This window comes from Lissotriton vulgaris, chromosome 3_1 (assembly GCF_964263255.1).
Source record: "Lissotriton vulgaris chromosome 3_1, aLisVul1.2, whole genome shotgun sequence".
NCBI classification, from domain to species: Eukaryota; Metazoa; Chordata; class Amphibia; order Caudata; family Salamandridae; genus Lissotriton; species Lissotriton vulgaris.
Window position 1 is genome coordinate 1,249,558,647 of NC_141689.1, and position 22,997 is coordinate 1,249,581,643.

At 49.9% G+C, this 22,997-nt stretch overlaps 1 protein-coding gene across 1 annotated transcript in view; it reads left to right on the forward strand.

The window, feature by feature from the left end:
* The window catches only part of ERI1 (exoribonuclease 1), a 228,207-nt gene that overhangs the window by 84,827 nt on the left and 120,383 nt on the right, over nucleotides 1-22,997 (forward strand). The window lies entirely within an intron of this gene.

A 22,997-nucleotide genomic window follows, 5' to 3' on the forward strand; every position in this document is an offset into this window, starting at 1 on the left:
GTTGTGATTCCCCTGCTATCTCTCTCCCTGAGATGGTAAACTTTAGTGGCTCTGGCTAAAGCTAGGACGATGCTGCAGCTCTTATTGCCATATGTAGCTGGGCCAACCAGTGTATGTGGCAGCTTTGTATGGAGTGAGCTAAAGTCAAGCGAGAAGTTGTCAAGCTAGAAATAGAGCAGAAAGAGACGATGCATTCACAAGGGGAGGTAGGTGCTCCACACTTTCCATCAGGACAGCTGACATTGCAGCATAGACTTAAAGCAAGTGATGTTTAATCCATTCCCCTTGCAATTAAATAGGTATCCCTATAGCTTTGCTGATGAATATCAAAACACTTGGGCCAGCTGAAGTTCCACCAGAATATTTTACAACCTATAGAAATCTCTCTTTAAAAATGTTCCAAAAAGTCTTTCAGTATGTTATAGATTGAGAGTTTAGGTATCCTTTGCCACTGATGTAGTATTCCCAAAGGTGAGTATTTTATTTGTATTTATAAAGTTTTATATAGCGCGAATTTGACCCCAGAGGACATCAGAGCGCTTTACAATTTGAGGCAAAGGTAACAAATTAAAAAAAAATAATAATAAACATGAGTCTAACATGGGGAATCTAATAGGCATTGAATCAAATAGTACACATGTAACAACCCATTTATAAACCTGAGTGATCCAGTATGAATGGCCTATACGATGGAGCATAGAGACATAAAGTGAATATGTTCAATAAATGTATACAGGAATAGGAGAGCCCATGGTTAAAAAGCGAAGAGTTGGAACCTGGGAAAATGGCCCAAACTTCCAAAAGGAAAGGTAAGAAGACGAGGAAACAAGCTTCTGTACCGATAGGTCTTCTCCCTGACGAGAGGGGACCAGATATGCTATCAGCCCCAATGGGAACTAAGCCCCAGGAGCTTGGGCCTTACATACCAGAGCTCTAGGGCCCAGATGGACCCTCTACGAAAGTTCTGTGCCAGGAGCAGAAGGTCATCCATGTCAACCGCCTCAAACCCTATCATGACACGGCTGAAATTACCATACTGATGGTCACAGATGAGGATCAGGAAGCAGTAAGTGAACCTCTCCCTGACCATCTCTCCAACAACCCTAAAGATGGGTCAGTTGAAGGAGTAGTCTTTTCAGACATCCTCATGCCCAATAGCAGACTGATTGCATGCAAGTCCTAGATGCATATGCTGAGCTCTTCTCTTTAACCCATGGACAGATCAATACCTACACTGCTTTGTGTCTTACAGACCCATTTGTTCAATGAATTTCAAACTCAAAACTATTTTTGGAACTCCTGATGGACACGATTGTTGAGTTTGCGAGGATGTTCCTACAAAAAACACCTGGAAAGATCTATTCCACGCCATAATATGTTTATGCACGCAAAGAGGATAGTTGTTGATTTTGTTTTCTTTGTATGAAGAGGCTCCATTCAATATCGCCAGTGTGAACATGTGGGACATGTCTGACTGCCTCTGGGAACACATCTTGGTAGATTCAGTTTATATCCTGGATCCGCTGCTAAAAACTCAATTTACATTAAAGGTAGGAGTTAATGGGAAGGTAGTCAAGACTATAGAGATTACCTGGTTGTAGTAATGTGTTCATCATGACGAGGATGTCTGCTATCCTTGGACTTACTTTCACTTGTCTTTGTCAATCGAATAAACACTGAGATAAGGACTGTCGCTATTAATTTGCTACATGCTGGGGAGCTAACTTCTCTGCCTGTATGTTAAGATTGGAATTTCTGTGGACAGGAGTGGGTTAACACCACCTTCTTCCAATATCTGAGTACTCCAATCAAAGGCAATTAAATAAATGTTTGGCATGAATTATTGCCCTCTGCACTCCATTGTTATTGCGAGGTTAAAGTAAATGAATATGGAGGTCTTGCTTGGTTCAATGTTTATTTTCAATTCCTCCTGATCAAGGAACCCAAAAAATGTTTTTTATAGTGGGTACAGTATTGAACAACATTGTTTATTTGGACAAAGAATAAACCCGACAATTAACGCCTTAACCGCAGCGGCAATTCGGCAGCGGTGCGGGCGTTCTATTAAGTGGGCGGGGCTGCGACGGCCTATGGCCGTTCGCAGCACTGGGGAGGGAGTGGCCGACGGGAGTACGTAACGGGTTAAAGCATGAAGCTCTTTTGGACTAGTATAGTTGCATACCCTGACATTTGGCTACTAAGTGCCAATATACGTGGGCATTGGTTGCCCTTTCCTGTCAGATGTTGTTAATTTGGAAAAGATGTGTGCCACTATATGTCTTAAACTATTGCTAGACTTTCTGTTTAGGCAGAACATACCTCTGCTCATCTTCTGTAACAAAATGACTTGAGACCAACCATTCAATTAAACATTTTTGTCTGGCAGCAGTTGCAAATTATATTTCAAATCCTGAAAATAAGCTTCTTGTTTAAAAGAAAATTCCATTCTTTCAGCAATATGTTGGGCTTTCTACTCTTTTTGTTGGCACTAACGAAGCTATATGTCTTAGTGATGTACTAGAGTATGGTAAATTGAGAACAACTGAGTGCATTTGTGAGGATGCATTTTTGGCAATATATGGCAGTTCATAATTTTGTTGTTAACTGACTAGTTGCTGGAAATTAAAATCCAGTCCCTTCACTCCACATGGACTTTTTTGTATCCACTCCAGTGAATGGTCGTGTCTTTATAAACTGCGCCACAGGCTCTGGAAGTCCCAGTGAACTTGAATACTCTTCAGGCATGAATTCAGAAAATCGGGATTAAAAGTTCACAATGTACTACCCTCTTACCAAGATAGCGTAGTTCAGTCCCAGTGTGGTAAATAAAAACTAGTTATTTACGCCGGTCGGAATTTCTATAATTACCCAAGAGAATGGTAATACATAAAATGAGGAGCAGAGTCCGTGGTCTTCGAGTTAAAAGGGTTTTATTCCAGAACTCGAGTTAAGGGAGAGCTCCTTCACCAAGCGGGTTCAGGAGTAGTCTACTTTGCTTGAAACATATCAGCACTTTTATACAATAAGAGTACAATCAGAAAGAAGGAGTTTCCCTTAGACTTGATTCAATCATTTCATGATGTAGTCATACAGAAGACATAGCATACTTGTTCTCGTTTAAAGAATAACCTGAATAGCATTTACACATGGACAAACAAGTTACAGAGTTGCTAGTATCTGAGGACAGAGAATTGAGGCATTGTCACAGGGTCATTTCTGTCAGAAAGGTAAAGAGGACGAGGCATTGTGCGTTCTTTACTTCGTACACAAAGGCGGTGATGTCTCACAATGGTATGTGTGTGCAGCGGGGAAAAGGAAGAATGGGCTGTAGTAAACTATTCTTCTTCGTGGCTGTCTCGTGTGCTTGATTAGGTTTTCCCTTGGTTGTTAACCCAACCCGTGGCTGTCCTCGCAAACTAGGAAATCATTGATGAGCGAGAGCTGCTCGTTCGGTGACAGAGTTAGGGAGGGGGGGTTTTCCGGGTCAACCATCCGACTGACTCCGTTCTTGTCTAAAGGAAAATATCGAACGGGGACGGAAACCCGTAGGATACATGGTAGCTGGTCATTATTCTTTGCATGTGTCAGTTTTATGAGAAAAAGAGCAGGCAAGAGGGGGTACAACGGGGTTTGTGCTTGAAGTAGGAGAATTGGCTTGCCTGGTCGATGTTAGGATGGATAGGGTGCATGATGGGACACCAGGCGGAAAAGGGAGTTTTTTTGGTCAAATTCCACATTCCCTCCTTGTCCCATAGAAACCCTATTACAGAAATTCTTAATCAATTTCTATATTCATCAGATCGTATACTTGTTCCTGTAACGTGATCATTTCAATTTTCTTTCCTCTATTTCGTGGACGAGGAGTACAGGAAGTAGCACACAGTCCACAAAGGGCGGGGCCACACTGGACACAAAGGCAACAGGTGAAGATAGTGGCAAAAACGAGTCCCAGGACTGTTAGTGCCTTCCACCCCCAGGTGGACAGGAGATCCCATAACCAGCCGGTCAGGGACCATGTGCCGGTGTCCATATCCAATTTGTCGGATAGAACATGAAGGCGGGAGATAGCAGAATAAACTGAGGGGGCGTTGTCTGGAATAAATACACAACAACTGGACCCTATTACCTTACACACACCACCACGGTCGGCTAAAAGGACATCTAAAACTATACGGTGCTGCAGTGTCATGAGCCTGTCTGCAGCGACCTCAGCTGTAATGTAATTTAAGGCGCCAGTTGTTTCGTCTATGGCGGCCTGAACTACACGGGTTAGTTGCCGGATGTGGCGACTATTTGCCATAGGTCCCCAGAAAGGGAGAAAACCTTTAAAGAAGTCTCCTACTTCTTGTCCTGCAGTATCTTCTGCATCTATGACCCCCCTTTGTTGTCTTCTAACTTGGGTCAGAGGGTCAATCAGGTGGTAATTGGCGGGGGCTGTGTAAGTCGGTGGTAATAGGAATGCGATGTAGCACTTTCCAGACCAGCCTTGGGGCAACCAGGTGCGCGCATGGAGTCCACAAATGAAATAGGTGTTTGGGGCAGTCACTATGGTCGGAAAATCGGGAGCGGGCAGTGTGTATGTCCTGTCACACTCGCTGTTCCCCATTACTTCTCCTTTTCCCTTCCCCCTTATGCAAAACCGGCCGTTTTGCGGTACTACCCAACCCCCTTGATCTGTCCGTCTTTGATCGACGGAAAACATTTCCCTGAAGGAAGCAATGTCATGGAACTGAGAGTAACTAATGTTTTCGTGGTCTTCAGCCCTTCCCCAGGTCAGTGAGATCCACCATTTTGGAAACAGCCCTTACTATTTTGGTCTTTACCTCGTTCCAATTACTCTCGTTTTTCAATTTGGTTGGGGGAATGTTTCTGACTGAGGCAGAGAATATCATGGCTAAGGCATAGGCGGATCCTGAATAACCAAACGGGAGGGAGAAAAAGGGCATTCCCTTATGCACGGAATGTGGCATCAAGCCACAAACCCAACAGTTTGTCTTGTTGACTATGAGCTGGTGTTTATGGAGGGTGGAAATGAATGTATTATTTATAAATTCCTTTCTTCTGTCCTCGAGGTGTGGGGGAAGATCAACATAGGAATGCATAGTGGTATTCTTTACAAACGTGGAAGAATGTGGAGGGAAAACTGTACATAAGATCCATCCCAGGCAGGCTGCTACACAGCAAACAAGTAACATTGTGAACAGAAAGATCGAGAACCTGCTATGCAGTAATTTTACATAATTAGTCTTTTTCCATTGACGCACCGCGTCATTTCTCCTCATGATGTCTATGGATTTAATATCAAGATGTCTCTGGACACGAAATCAAAACGTCTCCCAGCAGCCGCTGCACCAAGAGCTTGTTCCTGGGCTTAATTAGCCACCGGTGCGTTATGATCAGGTGCAATGTCTTTAGTCTGTTTTTTGGGTGAGATCGCAGCCGCGATCAGTATTCCTTTTGAGGAGTGAGTTCTGGAATTGGTGAAATTATATCCGGGGCGTTTGTAGCTGTTGAACAAGGCACAGTGTCTGTGGGTGTAGGTCCAAAAAAATTCCGACAGTGGCTAGCGTGGAGCCATCCTTTGCGTCCTTCTACTTTGACGGCCGTCCTCGTGGTCAGGAGGACCAGCTTAGGAGCTGTCCATCTCTTCTCCAGGGGGCTGGTACGATCGAAATTCCGCACCAAAATCCAGTCGCCGGGCCTGATGGTGTGTTCTCCAGGCGTGGTGTGGTCTGGAAATGCTGCTGTAACTTGCGAACGACAAGATTGGAGTGCAGACATCAAGGAAGCCAGGTAATCTGTCAACATATTAGAATCAATGTCAGTCAGTTTTCTAGGAGAAGGGACACCCCAGATGTTAGGAGGTCTCCTGAATGTTATTTCGAAAGGGGACAGTCCCGTCCGGGAATGTGCCACCATTCGCATATAAAAGAGAGCGACCGGGAGGGCAGTGACCCAGTCTATCCCTTTTTCTGCACATACTTTGGCTAGTTTTGTTTTCAAGGTCTGGTTGTGTCTTTCTACCAAGCCAGCTGCCTGAGGGTGTCTGACACAATGGAATCTCCAGGAATATCCCAATAAAAGAGAAACAGCCTCCATTAATTTGGAGGAGAAAGGCTGTCCATTGTCTGAATAAATGACCCTTGGTAACCCGTAACTGGGGAAGAATTCTCTCACTAATTGCTTAGCGGTTGTCTGGGCACCATAGTCTGGGACGGGGTATGCTTCAGTCCATCGTGTCAGTGTACACACTACCACTAGCACATATTTGTACCCTCTGCATCTGTCCATCTGGATATAATCCATTTGGAGGACTTCGAAAGGATGACCAGGAGGCTCGAATCCACCTTGTTCTACTGGTACACCTTTACCAGGATTAAATTGGCAACATATCATGCAAGTTTTTACTTTTTGTTTGGCTGCAGATCTCAGATGTTTGTTAAACCAGATATTCCGTAAACTATCCAGCATACCTTTCTCGCCTAGGTGGGCGGGACTATGGGCCTTGTCAATTATGACTTGTACCATGGAATCAGGGAGAAACCATACTGTTCGGTCTTTGGTCATCCAACCTTGATCAGTCTGGACCCCTCCTTGTTCAGTCCATTTCTTTATTTCATCTGTGGTGGCATGTGTCTGTATGTCTAGCACATCTTTCAAGGGGTCTCTCACTATCATAGTGACAGTCTGTGTTGGTACCTGAGAGTCTGATGTGTTCGCTGGACTCTGGGCTGTCTGTTTAGCAGTCCGGTCCGCTAAGTCATTTCCTTTGGATATGGTGTCTGTAGCTTTGGTATGTGCTTTGCATTTCAGAATAGCTATGGCTGTAGGTAGGTGTATGGCATCTAGTAGGGCTTGAATCAGGGGACCATGTTGTATCTTGGCCCCATGTGAGGTAAGGAAACCTCTTTCCTGCCACAACACTCCAAAATTGTGAACTACACCGAATGCGTATTGGCAATCGGTATAGATGTTCACTTTCAATTGTTTTGCCCATATGCAGGCCTGTGTCAGAGCGATGAGCTCTGCTGCTTGGGCTGACAGAATGTCAATTCTTTGGGTCTCTATAACTTTACAGTCCGTTGTTACTGCATAGGCTGCCACCAACTCTCCAGCACTTGTCCTCATGCACGACCCATCCACATAGTGTTACATCAGGATCTGGGAGTGCAACATCTGTTAGGTCTTGTCTTGGTTTTGTCACTACGTTGATCACTTCCACACAGTCATGTTGTGTCGCGTCATCTGAGCTTGAGGGCAAAAGGGTAGCAGGATTCAATACGTTGCATCGTCTGATCTCTATGTGTGGCTGAAAGAGCGTTAGTTCGTATCCTGTCAGTCTTGCTACAGTCAGGTGTTGGGTCTGTGTTCTGTTCAGAAGGACTTCCACAGCATGTGGTACTTGTACTATCAGGGGATGTCCTAACACTATTGAATCACTTTGTCTTATGGCCGGGGCTGTAGCCGCAACAGATTTCAGACATGCAGGCAAAGCTTGTGCTACGGGGTCCAAAGTGCTAGAGAAATAAGCACAGGGTCTGTTTCTTCCTGCTTGGTCTTGTGTGAGGACGGATAGTGCTGTTCCGTCACGTTCTGTCACAAACAGGGTAAAAGGCTTGCTATAGTTCGGGGTGGCCAGAACTGGTGCTTGACACAGAGCTAGTTTCAGAGCTTCAAATGCTTGGGAGTGTTCCGATGTCCAAGGGAGAGTTGTATGAGTGGCTGCTTCCACTGTGGTTAACTGTATGAGTGGCTTGACTATGTGGGCATACTGAGGGATCCATTGTCTGCAATATGAAGTGAGACAATGAATGCGCGAACTTCTTTCTGTGACTTTGGCTGTGAAATTGTTGAAATCAGTTGGATTCGTTCTTGTGTTAGTTGCCTACCCTCTTTCGACAGTAAATGTCCTAAGTAAGCTACTTGCTGTGTGCCGAACTGTAATTATTAGGGAGATACCTTGTGACCTTTGTCTGTCAGGAAATGTAGGACTGTGAGAGATGCTTTTTTCACATTCTGGTTCTTTCCTTGCTGTGATGAGGATGTCATCTACATACTGTATCAACGCTGTGTTGGCAGGCATATTGATACTGTCAAGTTGTCTTTTTAGTGCTTGGCTGTAGATGCTTGGACTTTCTGTATAGCCTTGGGGAGCTCTAGTGAACCTGAAGCTTCGTCCTTTTAAACTGAATCCGAAAAGATATTGACTGTCTGGATGTATAGGAATGCTGAAAAACGCATTCTTCAAGTCGATGACTGTGAAAAATGCAGCTTCGGGATCTATGGCAGTCAATAGTGAAGAAATATCTGGGACCGCCGGATATTGTGGGATCACACATTTGTTCAGTTCTCGGAGATCAACCACCAGTCGGTAGACCGGGGGTGCCTGAGGGTCAGTCCTTTTGAGGACCGGAAGAACTGGAGAATTGCAAACATTTGAATCGGTCTCTATCACTACACCATGCTCTATGAGTTCTTGGATTATTTTTAGTAAGGCTTGTTCAGCCTCGGGTGGAATCTTATATTGTCATATACGGGGTAAGACTACACCCTCCTTGAGCGTGACTTGATGTGGGGTGATATCCATGTAACCGACATCAGTCGAGCTTTTTGCCCACAAATGTTGTGGGATGTCTTTTTTAGTCTGGGGTCGAATTCTTTGACTGTGAAATGTCCTTTGAAATCTCGTAGGAACAATTTTACTCCTTTCGGTGAACAGCATATCACTGCTCCTAGTTCTTTGAGTGTCTTGATTCCTAGTAAATTCTCTGGGCTCGTTTCTGTAAGGACCAGGTCAGTAGTACGTGTCAGAGGACCCACTCCTAAAGAGACTTGTTCGGATACTTTGTTTATGATAGGTTTTCCTGAAAAGCCCAGAGATATATTATGTGAGCCAGAGAGAGGAACCTCTGGGACTTCCTTATGACTTATGGTAGTCCTACTTGCCCCCGTGTCGATGAGGAATTTTCTGTCTTGTCCCAGTAAGTGAGCTTGTACATATGGACCTTTCTGATCTACTGGAACTGGGATAAGGGGCAAGTCACTTTCTCTCTCAAGGCTGTCTCATACATATGGCTCAAAATCGGGGTAATCTGACTGTACGCTCTGGTACATCTGCGTGGCAGCAGCAGGCGTCTGAACCTGTGGCGGCGCAATGGTTTGGGGATGCTGAGTGTTACCTGTTCTAGGAGTGTGTGGGCGTTCTTTCGTCTTTCCTGTCGCTATGTTATGTTTCAGAACTGGACATTCCCTCACAAAATGGCCCTGCTGCTTGCAGTAGTTGCAAGTACCTTTATTGGCCCCCACATTACCTTTGGGGCCCGTATTTACTGGTGCCGTCTGTGCAACCAGTACCTTCATTTTTGTGTCTTTTACTCTTTCTTTTCCTGTTCCTCCCTTATTCTGTTGTGGTGGTACTGTAACATCTGTAACATTTGTGAAGGACTATTTGCTTGCCAGGTACTCTCAATTTTCAACACTATATTTCTGATGGGGGATAAGGCGTTGTCCACCAATTTGGACACAAAAAGATGAGGATATGCCTCGCTGCTATGTGCGAGTCCACTATTTATAGAGAAACATTTCTCTAATCTGGTGTAGTAATCACCCGTATCCTCGTCTGGCTTTTGTTTACAGGCAGAAATGGCATCCCAATCTTCCTTTTTCGTTGTCAATAACAGAGGCAAGACCTGTATGAGGAGACTGGGCAGTTCTCTTACGCACTCACCTAGACCTTCACCTGGTTTTCTGTCCGTCTCTTCTTGTTCTAGGGCAGTCCACGTGATCTTTTTACCACCCACCTCCCAATCCTTTTCCTTCAATTTGTCAAATATGCCTGTAGGTAGAATTACTTTAAGGAGTATTATTATATCTGGATATGTAAAACTACCCATTTGGAGGATATCTTTCAACTCTATGGAATCCTCCGGGATCTTTTTCGTGAGAGGGCACCATCTTTTTCATTTCCCATATCTCTAATTTGGTGAGGGGAGTATACATATGTATTCGTTGCAGTGTACCATCTGGCTGAGGTATGGGGTGGACTTCTCGTAAGGGATATTGGCCTATACTGTAAGGTTCATGATCTGATGAAGCTAAGGTAAGTTGCAGGAAGCGGAGGCGCAGGTCCAGAATGGTGTTGACCAATTCCGGTCCCCGAGACCTCCATCTATCCGTCACTATTTCCTGTAACAATTTGTATAGCTTGTCTGGTCGGTGGGAGTTATTCTCGTATAAGGTAGCCAGGTGTTGGACCATATAAATACCTGCTAGTCGTTGTTCTGCTCGGGGGAGAGCCAAAAACATTTGCGCTACTATATCTGGCCATATACCCGGTGCTGTGATATCCAATGGGTGGCAGACCGGGCCAATTCTTTTTCTTGTTGGGTAAGGGGAGGCTCATTGTCCATCCATTCATCTAGGGCTCTTTCCGTGGACTGAAAAAGATCTTCCGAAGAAGGATCTAATCTTTTAATTTTCTGCGGGGTTCGCCACTTGGAGCCAGGACAATGTCGCGCTACACCCAGGAAATTCATTCTATCTAGTGTCGGACTCTCATCTTCCTCTGAGCCGTCCTCTTGTGTGACTTTCTCAGAGTGAATAGTGACTATTTTCTTAACCAGTCTTTTAGTTATTTTGTCGATCTGATGTCCCAGATCGTGTGCTCCTCTGTGTACCTGATCACTAAGGTCTATTAATTCAGAGTCTACGCTTCCATTACCCGGGTCTAGTTCCCGGATCAGACAATTTATGATGAACCGCAGGAGCAGTCCTCTGATGGGAACTTTTCTGTTTTTCATGACCTGGACCAGAGTATCCGGACCTTCACCTGTCCGTATGAATTCGTAAACTCTATCAAAATGCTTTGTTATATCAGGGACCTTTTGGAGTTGACCCACGGCTAGTCTTAATCTTTCTGATATCGTGGTCATTGGGCCACTACCGGGTTCGGGGTCGTAAGGACACTCAAGAGGCGGGACATCGTCTTTATCCTCAGCCCCGTTCCCGGACACTCCTAAATCAGAGGTAGAACCACCGGCTACTAGTTCAGGAGCACGTGTAGACGGGCGTGTTCTAGGCATGTTTACATAAGCGGGGGGTGGTTCGGACAGATAGGCAGGGAGGAAATTTTCGAGAGCAGTGGGAATTACTTTCACTGGGGACTTGGGGTGTTCTACTACAATTTCATCAGACAAAACGGGATAAATACCGGAAACAAGAGTGTTTCTCTCTCTCTCTACCTGTTCAGCTAAGACTTTCTCACCTTCTTCCTGTAATTGCTTTCCTTTAGCCTGTTTCGACATTCTCTTACTTTTCTTGACTTTCCCTAGTTCTTTCTGGGCCCTCCTATGAGCTTCCTTACGCCATAACTCAATGGCTTCTGTCTGTGAGGGCCTCGCCTTTCTTTTCCATAACTCTTCCTCCACTCTCATAATGCATTCTATATCCCATGTACCCGTGGCAGGCCACCTATACGCCATCTCTAATTTCTCGGTATAGTCTACCCAAAGGTCTAAAAATAATACGGCACTTAATCCATGTTTGTTGTACATGAAATATCCAGGAGTATCTCTAGGCGGAACTTTAGCTGGTTTTTCTAACAGATTCTTTTTGGTGCCTATAGTACGTAATTTGGAAAACAGAGGCATTCTTAAACTCAACAAATTACGATTTAAAAAGACTTGGAATATACAAAAACAAAACGAACACTTTATACACTAGAATATAGTGCAACCGTACCGGTCTCACGAATGAAACGCGTCTTTACCGTTTTCCAAAAATGGAACCCGTCTTTATACTATCTCAGTGGTACTCACCAAGAAGCAAAACTCGAGGACCTGGTCGTCGGACTCTTGACGCTTGCGCAGGAATTCGGGGCTCCAAAGACCTCGGACTCGGCGTTCTCACTGGTCAGGCTCTGGGTTGGGACGCTCCGCTATCTTCTTCACTGCCTCGTGTGGATGATCAGTCGCAGTCTGCCTCCTCCTCGTCTCAAGGGAGTTAGCGGGAACACCCTGCTGTTGTGCACTTGAAGTCCGTCGAAAGTATGGAAGGGACAAGGACCCGACTTACATCTCCGGCGCGTAGGGAAGAGGGAGCGTCTCTGTTCAGGCGCCAATTAACGTGGTAAATAAAAACGAGTTATTTACGCCGGTCAGAATTTCTATAATTACCCAAGAGAATGGTAATGCATAAAATGAGGAGCAGAGTCCGTGGTCTTCGAGTTAAAAGGGTTTTATTCCAGAACTCGAGTTAAGGGAGAGCTCCTTCACCAAGCGGGTTCAGGAGTAGTCTACTTTGCTTGAAACATATCAGCACTTTTATACAATAAGAGTACAATCAGAAAGAAGGAGTTTCCCTTAGACTTGATTACATCATTTCATGATGTAGTCATACAGAAGACATAGCATACTTGTTCTCGTTTAAAGAATAACCTGAATAGCATTTACACATGGACAAACAAGTTACAGAGTTGCTAGTATCTGAGGACAGGGAATCGAGGCATTGTCACAGGGTCATTTCTGTCAGAAAGGTAAAGAGGACGAGGCATTGTGCGTTCTTTACTTCGTACACAAAGGCGGTGATGTCTCACAATGGTATGTGTGTGCAGCGGGGAAAAGGAAGAATGGGCTGTAGTAAACTATTCTTCTTCGTGGCTGTCTCGTGTGCTTGATTAGGTTTTCCCTTGGTTGTTAACCCAACCCGTGGCTGTCCTCGCAAACTAGGAAATCATTGATGAGCGAGAGCTGCTCGTTCGGTGACAGAGTTAGGGAGGGGGGGGTTTCCGGGTCAACCATCCGACTGACTCCGTTCTTGTCTGAAGGAAAATATCGGACGGGGACGGAAACCCGTAGGATACATGGTAGCTGGGCATTATTCTTTGCATGTGTCAGTTTTATGAGAAAAAGAGCAGGCAAGAGGGGGTACAACGGGGTTTGTGCTTGAAGTAGGAGAATTGGCTTGCCTGGTCGATGTTAGGATGGATAGGGTGCATGATGGGACACCAGGCGGAAAAGGGAGTTTTTTTGGTCAAATTCCACACCAGTATCGAAAATTGGTGAGTTCGATGTACACAAAAAAGAGCTGATTACTTACAGTTGTTACTTGTTCTCAGAGTAAAGCTTTTTGAGATTTGTTTTTAGTTTTTGAATTGGCTGGCTGCATGTATATTGCACAAGATTTTGTGGCAAACCACCAGCTACTCTGCCAGTGATGCTGTTCCTTACTTGTTCCTGTAGCTGCCATTGCACATGTGCTAATAATTTATAGATTAAGAACAAGAGGTACCCTTCTTGAGCAGTGGTCGCTGGAAGTGTTACGGTTTGCACAATGGCATTTTTTTTTATCAGTAGAGGATTGTGTTATATGAGGATTTCCACTTTTTATTTGTTTTAATTTCATCCGCAGAATTCTGGAAAAATTGATCATGTGCTAAGAAAAGTTTCATGTTTTTTTTCCATGCATTTACATAAAACAAAGTCATAAAAAGTAAAGTTGTGACTGAACTTGGCCGGATGTGCTCCTGATCACTCTTTTTCTTTCTTACACACACACAAATCCCCTCACTGCATGTGCAACTGTTGTAGGAATATATAGAGTTTAAGTGGCTATATATTTTAGAATATTAAGGTGGTATAATCACAAGTTCTCCCCTCACTCTGCGGTCACCCAGCTGATGATTCCTCATCAGAACACTTTTAGTTGGAACCCTCAATACCATCTTTCCAAGGCCTTTTTACCCCATCAATGAAACCATTTACTATGGGAACCACTTGAAATTGATAACCCACGGACTGTTACATCAGAACTTTCATACAAAGCTTCAAGGAAAGATGGTACTGATTAAGATGGACTACAAGGATCAGCATGTTCTATATAAAAAAGTCTGTTGGTGCGAAACCGGGTCAGTCGTTTTGTCCGAGGAGGCACAACAACTGTGGAATTGGGCATTTTGTAACACTTAATACCTGTCAATTCCATGTCTGCCAGGCATTTTCAATGGGGAGACAGATGCTTGAAAGCCAGTGTAGCATGAACAACAACTACCCCAAAAATTGTTCCCTTTTCTCTACGGCTGTATGGTTGTTGGCCTAAATAGAAGCACATGTCATCTTAATGCATCCAGATAATTGGTTTCAATGTCCCTTGGAGTACATAGCCAATACATTCTTCCAAGAACATCATTGTAACAACTCTGAGGAAGTGCAGGACTTCGAGATCCACAATAATACCATTTTCTCCCAACAAATTGTATGGTTCTTCAGTGCACACCAAGTTAACAATAGTTTTTCTCTTCCAGGGGATACTCATCAATAGTCATAAGCAGTGAATAATCCCCGGCCATGTTCGGGGACCCCGGAGCTTATACCAATATATATATCATATATGTTCATACATATACAGGCGTATGCTCAGAAATTAAAGTCTGTAGACTTTTAAAACTATACACCTAAATATGTATGAACGTACATATATGTAACTATGCAACTCAAAGTGAGAACTCTAAACAAAATAGGGACAAACAGCCAGAAAAGAATTCAGGAATACTTGTAGTAATAAAGAACATTTAAGACTACTTGTAATAGAGACCATACACCCAAATGGCTTCATACAAGGATCTTTTATTTTCCAGAACAAGGAAAAAAATCAAGTAATTGCAGGCAGTTTGGCCAATAGGCTGCATAGGAATGACTGTCCTGAGACAGAAAAGTCAACTGGCACCATGCATTTAAGGATCACCAGAAACTAGGCACTTCGCCTTTCAGAACCTCAGAGATCCCTCTGCTCCCGGCATGCACCACAGGTGACAGTTAGATCTGAAAGAGACACGTTAGTGATAGATTCCTTACCTTAGAATATCCCCAGGCATCAGACTTGATCTGGAAATATTTGCGTAGCAATACCCCTGCGTGTCGGTAGGCGTCGTCCGCGGCTCCGCGTCATTCTGCGTCGTTAGCGCCGCAATGATGTCGTCGGAGTACTTAGACGCCGCCTGTTAGACGGACCGGGAGGGTCGGCCGAGATTGCGGGGAGAGGTCTCCGGGGAGAGCCGTCTCCAACGACTGTACAGACAAGTAACTTCCCCCCCACAGACGGACACCACACAAGATTGACGTATAACGAGACTTTATATGCAATTCTTAGGTTACGATGATATGATACAAGGAGGTCTGGACTCAGGGGTCCCCTCGGTTCTAGTCTCTGGTTTAGGAAAGGGGTAGCGGGACAGTCTTGTTACCAGAAGGTGGATATAGCTCTCAATCCTCGAGCTCGGCGTTCTAGATGATCGGGCCGCGGCGGAGCCAGCAGGTCCCGAGATGGACGAAGGAAAACGACGGTCCGCGGCGGAGCCTGCAGGTCCCGACGACGATGAAGGATGAAGGTTACGAAGGCTGTGGCAGCGCCAACAGGCAGGACGATGGTGCACAAGACCGACTATGGCAGCGCCAGTAGTCCGTCAGGGATGAGTTCCTCTTTACGTCTCTCGACTCCAAGATACAACTGCCTTCCTGCTCTGGAGCTGCCCCAGTTATAGGGCTGGTGTGCTTTGATGTCCGGACCCTCGTACTTGGGGGTCGGGGGTCCGGGATGAGGGAGTCCAGACACCCAGCAGGGGGGTGGAGCCAGCGCCCGGGGAGGCGATGGGCGAGCGGCCCTTGGCGGAGGAGAGCCATCGACACCTCTTTCTCCTATTGACTTGTCAAGTAGCCCGCTCACCTCCTGGGTGGATGGTGGTGCCGGGATGTCTGAGGCCTGGCCAGGCCCAGGGTCGAGGTCGATCGGGGACCGGGCGGCCTCGTGGCGGAGTGTCCAAGATGGTGCCCCAGGATGGGCGCGCGGGCCGGCAGTGGATCGGACCCACGAGGTTGACATGCTCGAGGGCAGGGGTCCCTGAGGGGACGGAGGACGTGCAATGGTGGTGCGTGGTGCTTGTGTGACCGGGCTCGGGCCTGGTTGGACCGGGGGGAGCGGCCCTTCAGGTGGCCTGTCCAACATGCGTCCCCCCCAGCTGAAGGCGGGGAGAGTTACCCATCCTCTTGGGGACTCTCCTCGTCGAGGCGGAAGAACCGGGACAGGCCATCCGCGTTGGCGTGATCTGGCCCAGGCCGGTGTTCAACTGTGAAGTCCATCCCTTGCAGCGAGATGGACCAGCGTAGTAACTTTGGGTTTTCCCCCCGCATCTGCATCAGCCACTGCAGGGGTCGGTGGTCGGTCTGCACCCGGAAGTGGGTGCCAAAGAGGTAGGGCCGGAGCTTCTTGAGGGCCCATACCACAGCGAAGGCCTCCCTCTCGATGGTGCTCCAGCGTTGTTCCCGTGGTAGGAGTCGCCGGCTGATAAAGGCCACCGGTTGATCAAGGCCCTCGGTGTTTGTTTGGGACAGGACCGCCCCAATGCCATGGTCGGAGGCATCCGTCTGGACAATGAACTCCCGGCTGTAGTCGGGGGCCTGGAGCACCGGGGCAGAACACATGGCGGCTTTTAATTGTTCAAAGGCAGCTTGGCACTCTGGGGTCCAGTGGACGCTCTTGGGTTGGTTTTTTGACGTGAGTTCTGTGAGGGGCCCTACTATGGTACCGTAGTCCTTCACGAACCTTCGATAATATCCTGTGAGGCCCAGGAAGGCTCGTACCTCGGTCTGAGTGATGGGGGGCTGCCAAGACTGGATGGCGGCAATTTTCAGCTGCAGCGGGGCCACCAGGCCGCTTCCCACCTGGTGCCCGAGGTAGGTTACAGACCCTTGCCCAATTTGACACTTGCTGGCCTTGATCGTGAGGCCAGCTCGCTGGAGGGCTTGCAGCACTGCCCGGAGGTGGTGGAGGTGCTCAGGCCAATGGTGACTGTATACAGCGATGTCGTCTAGATAGGCGGCGCTGAATCCTTCGAGCCCCGCCAGAACCTGATTGACGAGCCGTTGGAATGTTGCCGGGGCATTTTTCATGCCGAAGGGCATGACGGTGAAATGGTAATGGCCATCGGGGGTGGAAAAGGCAGAACGTTCCTGTGCCCGGGGTGTGAGGCCGATTTGCCAGTAGCCCGCCGTCAGATCGAAGATACTGAGGTAGCGGGCGGCTCCCATGCGGTCTATTAGTTCATCTGCCCGTGGTATGGGATGCGCGTCTGTTCTGGTGACCGCATTCAAGCCCCGGTAGTCGACGCAGAACCGGAGTTCTGGTGTGGTGCCGGGTGCAGCTGCTTTGGGGACCAGTACTACCGGGCTGGCCCAGGAACTACCCGAGGGCTCGATGACCCCGAGTGTGAGCATCTTGGCCACCTCTTCCTGGATGCAGGCCCGTACCCGATCTGGCACGCGGTAGGCCCGGTGGCGGATAGGGGGGCTGTCCCCCGTGTCCACATCGTGCACACACCAGGGAGTGACACCGGGGGTGAGGGAGAACAGGTTGGCGAACTGTGATAGGAGGGCTTGGCACTCTTGGCGTTGTTCTCCGGTGAGGGCCTCCGATAGTCGGACCCCATCCACGGAGCCGTCTTGCTCCTGAGTCCGTAGGAGGTCAGGGAGAGGCTCGGAGTCTTCTTCAACCCCGTTGTCTGTGGCCATCAGGAGGCTGAGCTCTGTTCGTGCAAAGTGGGGCTTCAGTCTGTTAGCGTGGAGGACCCGGAGAGGGTTCCGGGAGGATTCCATGTCGATGAGATAAGTGGCAGGACCCTTGCGCTCAGCTACTTTGAAGGGCCCCATCCATTTGTCTTGCAGGGCGCAGGGCTCAGTGGGGGACATCACCCATACCTGTTGACCAGGTTTGAATTCAATGGAGGAGGCATTCTGGTCATACCATTTTTTCATGTCCTCTTGACTGGCCTCTAGGTTGGCTTTTGCCAGTTCCCTGAACCGCCTGGTCTGGTTGCGGAGGGTTAGGAGGTACCGGAAGACATCTGGGGGGTTCTTTAACGGAGGCATCTCCCAGCCTTCTTTGACTAGGCTGAGCGGCCCCCGCACTGGGTGTCCATATAGTAGTTCAAATGGGCTGAAGCCCAGGGATTTCTGAGGGACCTCTCGGTAGGCGAAGAGGAGGCACGGCAGCAGCACATCCCACTGGCGACGGAGGGGCTCTTCCAACCCCCCGATCATTCCCTTTAGCGTGTGGTTGAACCGCTCAACCAGTCCGTTCCCTTGAGGGTGATAGGGGGTCGTGAATCGGTAGGTGACCCCGCACTGTTGCCAGAGGGATTTCATGTATTTAGAAATAAAGTTCGTGCCTCTGTCGCTGACGACTTCTCGGGGGAAGCCCACACGGGAGAAGATCCCCATCAGTGCCCGGCCGACTACCGGGGCTGTCACAGTCCGCAGAGGAACAGCCTCAGGGTAGCGGGTGGCGTGGTCCACCAGCACCAAGATGAATCGATGGCCTTGTTTTGTGCGCGGGTCCAGGGGCCCCACAATGTCTATTCCGACCCTCTCAAAGGGGGTAGTGACTACAGGGAAGGGTTGCAGGGGGGCCTTTAGTTTGCGGCCGCTCTTTCCACTGGCTTGGCACGTGGGGCAAGATCGGCAATGCTGGTGCACATCGTTCCTCATTTTGGGCCAGAAGAAGTGGGTCACTAGGCGACTGTAGGTTTTGTCTTGTCCCAGGTGTCCTGCCAGGGGGACATCGTGGGCCAGGTTTAGCAGAAAGTCTCTAAAGCGGAGGGGTACTACTAGTACTCGGTTGGCCCCCAGCTCGGCGATTCTTTGCTCGCTGTACAGCAGATCATTGTCCCAGTAGACCCAATGAGTTCCGGAGGTATCTCCTGCGCTTTGGGCGAGCGCTTGCTGGCGGAGTCCCTCGAGGGAGGGACAGGTCTTTTGTTCTTGGCGAAATTGTCCTTGCGTGGGCCCCCCCTCTTGGGCCCACTGGTCGAGATTAGCGAGGTCGGAGGGTTGAGCTGGTTCGAGGGGGATGTCATGGTCGGTGGTTTCGGCTGGGGCGACCGGAGGCGGTGGCGCCGGCCATTCTGGTTCTTCTGGGCGATGGTTGGCACGGGCGGCCATGGACCGGGTGGTGACGCACGCCCAGTCCGGGACGCCTAACATCCCCAGGTGTTCTCTTCGCTCCACGGCTGTCCACGGGGAGCTCTCAAGGTCATTTCCGAGGAGGCAGTCTACGGGGGCATCGTCTCGGACCGTTACCTTCAACATGCCGGAGACCCCTCCCCATTCGAAGGGGACGCAGGCCATCCGACACAGACTTTCCGAGTTATCGGCTGATCGTACAGGGCAGAGGATGTTCGGTAGATACTGTTCTGGGGTCACCAGGTGACAGCGGACGGCTGTTACACTGGCCCCGGTGTCACGAAGGGCTTCGGCCCGGCGTCCATTGATGCTTACCCATTGGCTGTACTTCTGGGTGTTAGCGGGTAGGGGGACCCGCGGGACCATGTCTTTTCCCCCTAAACATGCGAGAGTCATGGCGGCTGGTTCCCATTCTTGGTGCTCTTGTTCGTATGTCTCCTGCTCCTCGGAGATCTGTTCTTCCCCTAGGGCCGCAGCGGCCACTTGGCGGGGTCTTGGACTCTGGTACTGCGGGCAGCTTGGGTCGTTTGCATAGTGGCCGACTCGTTGGCATCGGTGACACGTGACATTGGCTCTGTGCCCCGGTCGCGCCGGGGTGCTGCCCCGGTTGGCCGGGGGGTTGTTGCTGGTAGTGGGGGCGACCGGAGCGTTGTCTCTTCCTCGTCCTTGGCCCCCTCCTCCTCCTCTTGGTCGGTGCTGACCATTGTTGTTCCGGTTCTGCTCGTAGGACCCATTCCGGCCCACTCTGGTGATCTCCCACCGGTCAGCTTCGGCTGCGAGCTGCCGGGGATCCGTTAACTTACTGTCGAGGAGGTGCTGGCGGAGTTCGATGAAGCAATTGTTCGACAGATGCTCCCATACCATCAGATTGAACAGTTGTTCGTAGGTCGTGACGTTGCTTCCTCTGATCCAGCCCTCGAAAGCTCGGCTAAAGTACGTTACATAGTCCACCCAGGTTGTACCCGGGATGCGGGTGCAGTCTCGGAACCTCTGACGGTACATCTCGGGTGTGAGGCCATAGCGGGTGAGCAGTGCCGTTTTCATATGGTCATAGGAGGTCATCTGGTGGTCCGGGAGCTGTAGCAGGGTATCGCGGCCCTCATTGAGGAATCTCCCCCATAGACCGGCTCCCCAATCGCTTCTATCGATCCGGTGTGCAGTCATAGCAATTTCATAGGCCTTAAACCATTGCTGGATGTCGTCCTCTCGGAAATATTCTCGGACAACATCCTTGGGGATGTGTACCTTTTTCTCTGTGGTCCCCGAGGTGTGGGGTTGCCCGGACATTCCTAACTCTTTATTCTGCTTGCGCAGGTTGATTTCGGCGAGGTTCCGTTCGTGTTCGTACGCCAGTTTCTTTTCCTCGAGCTCCCTTTGTCTCTGTTTCTCCTCTCTTTCTTCTCGGAGACGCAGGTGCTCTAAGTTGATTTTTTGTTCGGCCAACTTGAGTTCAACGTCCATCTTGAGTCGGGCCATTTCTAGCTCGTGTAGTCGGGTTCTTTCTCTTTCCTGGATCTCGTCTTGCGAGAGACCCGTTCTTTGCCCTCCAGGGGCCGTGGTGGTTTTTTCCGCGGTGCTTTGATCGGGGGTTCCGGCAGCCCCGGTCTCTGCCCAAGATTCTAGGGCCTGCTTAAAATCGTCTTTGGTGCTTAGTCCGGTGGTAGCGATACCCAGTTCGATGCAGAATTGTTTTAGTTCACGATGGCTGTACTCTTCCAGTTTCTCCATTTGGAACTTCTCGGTTGATCCGCTTTCTTTAGTTGTCATTGTGATTTCGTTGTGGGGTGAGCTACTCTCTGTACGTTATGCGGTGATTCGGATCGCGCCGCTGGCCACCAATGTTAGACGGACCGGGAGGGTCGGCCGAGATTGCGGGGAGAGGTCTCCGGGGAGAGCCGTCTCCAACGACTGTACAGACAAGTAACTTCCCCCCCACAGACGGACACCACACAAGATTGACGTATAACGAGACTTTATATGCAATTCTTAGGTTACGATGATATGATACAAGGAGGTCTGGACTCAGGGGTCCCCTCGGTTCTAGTCTCTGGTTTAGGAAAGGGGTAGCGGGACAGTCTTGTTACCAGAAGGTGGATATAGCTCTCAATCCTCGAGCTCGGCGTTCTAGATGATCGGGCCGCGGCGGAGCCAGCAGGTCCCGAGATGGACGAAGGAAAACGACGGTCCGCGGCGGAGCCTGCAGGTCCCGGTGAAGATGACGGTTACAACGGTCCGCGGCCACGCCAGCAGATCCCGACGACGATGAAGGATGAAGGTTACGAAGGCTGTGGCAGCGCCAACAGGCAGGACGATGGTGCACAAGACCGACTATGGCAGCGCCAGTAGTCCGTCAGGGATGAGTTCCTCTTTACGTCTCTCGACTCCAAGATACAACTGCCTTCCTGCTCTGGAGCTGCCCCAGTTATAGGGCTGGTGTGCTTTGATGTCCGGACCCTCGTACTTGGGGGTCGGGGGTCCGGGATGAGGGAGTCCAGACACCCAGCAGGGGGGTGGAGCCAGCGCCCGGGGAGGCGATGGGCGAGCGGCCCTTGGCGGAGGAGAGCCATCGACACCTCTTTCTCCTATTGACTTGTCAAGTAGCCCGCTCACCTCCTGGGTGGATGGTGGTGCCGGGATGTCTGAGGCCTGGCCAGGCCCAGGGTCGAGGTCGATCGGGGACCGGGCGGCCTCGTGGCGGAGTGTCCAAGATGGTGCCCCAGGATGGGCGCGCGGGCCGGCAGTGGATCGGACCCACGAGGTTGACATGCTCGAGGGCAGGGGTCCCTGAGGGGACGGAGGACGTGCAATGGTGGTGCGTGGTGCTTGTGTGACCGGGCTCGGGCCTGGTTGGACCGGGGGGGAGCGGCCCTTCAGGTGGCCTGTCCAACACCGCCCATGCGCGCTGATGTCAGTTCTTCTTTTTTCCGCACCAGCTAGCGCAGATCCGGAGAAGCTCTACCCCTAGTCATTTTTTTACGAAACTTTTTGATCTTTTTGATCATTTCTCTCATCGAGTGGCCATCGGTCGTCAGGATTCAAGTCCTCAGGTAAGAGGCATGAGAGGTCGGAGAGACGTCATCGCTCCTCCGACCCAACCCGGCGCTCGCACGATGCGGCCGGGGGGTTCGGGTGACCCCACCCATGCGGCTCCGACGGAGTCGCAAGCGTCGCCGCCTGCCCCACACCTTCGGGTCCCTGGGCACGGCGCGTTGCCGCAGGAGATCGAGCGGTACCTAATGGCCATGAGGTCCCTCCCTCCTCAGTCGGGTTCCGCGGCGCCTCCGGGCCCGACGGTCCCAACTGGAGGCCCTAGCGGGTCGGGTGCATCCCCCCAGACGCCGTCTGGTGCCTCGGCCCGACGCCGCCGGCGACTTCGGTCCCGGCGCCGCAGGACCTCACCGGATCCGCTACCGGATCCGGGTCGTCGCCGGTCAACCTCACGGGCGCCGGCCCCGCGGGTGTCGCCCCCGGCGCCCACTGCGGACGCCGTCCCCAATGTTCCCATCGGTCCTACTCTGGCGCCGGAACGGCGCCGCTGGGCGCCGCTTCCGACGGCCTTTGGAGATTTTTATTTCCATGAGGAGGCCCCGTCTGTTGCACCTGTTTTACAGGAGACGGGTGACGAGGGTGACTGGGAGGGGTCTGAGGACCCTCTGGCACTCGAGTGCCAGTCTCGAGTACTGGACATATGAGCTTGGGGAGGCCAGTGGTATTGACACTTCGCCAGACACTGGCTACGGAGGAGGGGGCTGCTTATAGTGTAGTGTTGACAAGGGCGGCCAAGGCCTTAAACCTTGAGCTCCCCGTCGCGGCCGTGAGGTCTAACCTCCTCACTGAGGTACTCAAACCGCAGGCAAGCTCCAGTGAGCCTCTACTGCCGTTCAATGAGGCCTTGTGTGACGTTCTTGTGGGCACTTGGTCCAAGCCCGCCACAGGTCCGCCTGTGGATAGAAACGTGGCCAGACGCTACCGCCCGGCCCCGGCGACCCT